The sequence below is a fragment of the Bos indicus x Bos taurus genome, chromosome 5, assembly GCF_003369695.1.
Source record: "Bos indicus x Bos taurus breed Angus x Brahman F1 hybrid chromosome 5, Bos_hybrid_MaternalHap_v2.0, whole genome shotgun sequence".
Lineage (NCBI taxonomy): Eukaryota > Metazoa > Chordata > Mammalia > Artiodactyla > Bovidae > Bos > Bos indicus x Bos taurus.
The window spans coordinates 83,105,112-83,107,838 of record NC_040080.1 but is presented as its reverse complement, the minus strand read 5'-3'; the positions used below and the strand labels follow the sequence as shown (position 1 = coordinate 83,107,838).

The window sequence follows — 2,727 nt, the reverse complement described above, 5'->3', positions numbered from 1 at the left end:
GTCACCAGTCCAGGTTCGATGCATGATACTGGATGCTTGGGGCTGGTGCAATGGGACGACCCAGAGGGAGGGTATGGGGAGGGAGGAGGGAGGAGGGTTCAGCATGGGGAACACGTGTACCTGTGGCGGATTCATTTTGATATTCGGCAAAACCAATGCAATATTGTAAAGTTTAAAAATAAAATAAAATTTAAAAAAATAAATAAAAAATAAAACCAGCTTGAACATCTGGAAGCTGTAAAGTAATTAGCCTCCAATTAAAATAAATAAATTTTTTAAAAATTTAGAAAAAAAATTCTCCAAACCAGTCCTCACTTTGGCAGCACATATACTAAAATTGAAATGATACAGAGAAGATTAGTATGGCCCCTGCGCAAGGATGACATGCAAATTCATGAAGCGTTCCATATTTTTAAAACCTTGAATAGCCAAAACAATCTTTAGAAAGAATAGAACTGGAGGAATCAACCTGCCTGACTTCAGGTTCTACTACAAAGCCACAGTCATCAAGACAGTATGATACTGGCACAAAGACAGAAATATAGATCAATGGAACAAAATAGAAAGCCCAGAGATAAATCCATGCACCTATGGACATCTTATCTTTGACAAAGGAGGCAAGAATATACGATGGAGAAAAGACAATCTCTTTAACAAATGGTGCTGAGAAAACTGGTCAACCACTTGTAAAAGAATGAAACTAGAACACTTTCTAACACCATACACAAAAATAAACTCAAAATGGATTAAAGATCTAAACATAAGACCAGAAACTATAAAACTCCTAGAGGAGAACATAGGCAAAACACTCTCCGACATAAATCACAGAAGGATCCTCTATGACCCACCTCCCAGAATATTGGAAGTAAAAGCAAAAATAAACAAGTGGGACCTAATTAAACTTAAAAGCTTCTGCACAACAAAGGAAACTATAAACAAGGTGAAAAAGACAGCCTTCAGAATGGGAAAAAATAATAGCAAACAAAGCAACTGACAAAGAATTAATTTCAAAAATATACAAGCAACTCTTGCAGCTCAATTCCAGAAAAATAAATGACCCAGTCAAAAAATGGGCCAAAGAACTAAAGAGACATTTCTCCAAAGAAGACATACAGATGGCTTACAAACACATGAAAAGATGCTCAGCATCACTCATTATCAGAGAAATGCAAATCAAAACCTCAGTGAGCTACCATCTCATGCCAGTCAGAATGGCTGCGATCCAAAAGTCTACAAGCAATAAATGCTGGAGAGGGTGTGGAGAAAAGGGAACCGTCTTACACTGTTGTTGGGAATACAAACTAGTACAGCCACTATGAAGAACAGTGTGGAGATTCCTTAAAAAACTGGAAATAGAACTGCCATATGACCCAGCAATCCCACTGCTGGGCATACACACTGAGGAAACCAGAATTGAAAGAGACACATGCACCCCAAAGTTCACTGCAGCACTGTTTATAATAGCCAGGACATGGAAGCAACCTAGATGTCCATCAGCAGATGAATGGATAAGAAAGCTGTAGTACATATACACAATGGAGTATTACTCAGCCATTCAAAAGAATACATTTGAATCAGTTCTAATGAGGTGGATGAAACTGGAGCCTATTATACAGAATGAAGTAAGCCAGAAAGAAAAATACCAATACAGTATACTAACACATATATATGGAATTTAGAAAGATGGTAACAATAACCCTGTATGAGAGACAGCAAAAAAGACACAGACATATAGAACAGTCTTTTGGACTCTGTTGGAGAGGGCGAGGGTGGGATGATTTGGGAGAATGGCATTGAAACTTGTATAATATCATATGTGAAACGAATGGCCAGTCCAGGTTCGATGCATGATACAGGATGCTCGGGGCTGGTGCACTGGGATGACCCAGAGGGATGGTACAGGGAGGGAGGTGGGAGGGGGTTTCAGGATGGGAAACACGTGTACACCCGTGGCAGATTCATGCTGATATATAGCAAAACCAATACAATATTGTAAAGTAATTAGTCTCCAATTAAAATAAATAGATTTATATTTAAAAAAATAAATAAAAAACTTGAAAAAATAAATAAAATAAAATTCTCCAAAGCAGGCTTCAGCAATAGGTGAACTGTGAACTTCCAGATGTTCAAGCTGGTTTTAGAAAAGGCAGAGGAACCAGAGATCAAATTGCCAACATCCACTGGATCACCGAAAAAGCAAGAGAGTTTCAGAACAACATCTATTTCTGCTTTATTGACTATGCCAAAGCCTTTGACTGTGTGGATCACAATAAACTATGGAAAATTCTTCAAGGGATGGGAATATCAGACCACTTGACCTGCCTCTTGAGAAAGCTGTATGCAGGTCAGGGAGCAACAGTTAGAACTGGACTTGGAACAACAGACTGGTTCCAAATAGGAAAAGGAGTATGTCAAGGCTGTATATTTTCACCCTGCTTATTTAACTTATATGCAGAGTACATCATGAGAATCGCTGGGCTGGAAGAAGCACAAGCTGGAATCAAGATTTCTGGGAGAAATACCAATAACCTCAGATATGCAGATGACACCCCCGTTATGGCAGAAAGTGAAGAAGAACTAAAGAACCTCTTGATGAAAGTGAAAGAGGAGAGTGAAAAAGTTGGCTTAAATCTCATTATTCTGAAAACTAAGATCATGGCATCTGGTCCCATCACTTCATGGGATATAGATGGGGAAACAGTGGAAATAGTGTCAGACTTTAATTTT

General features: G+C 38.6%; 1 non-coding gene across 1 annotated transcript; it reads left to right on the top strand.

Moving 5' to 3' along the window:
* Positions 1-307: 307 nt before the first annotated feature.
* Positions 308-414, top strand: LOC113893894. Its single transcript, XR_003511406.1, has one exon. It is a non-coding gene; the product is annotated as a U6 spliceosomal RNA (small nuclear RNA).
* Positions 415-2,727: the final 2,313 nt, after the last annotated feature.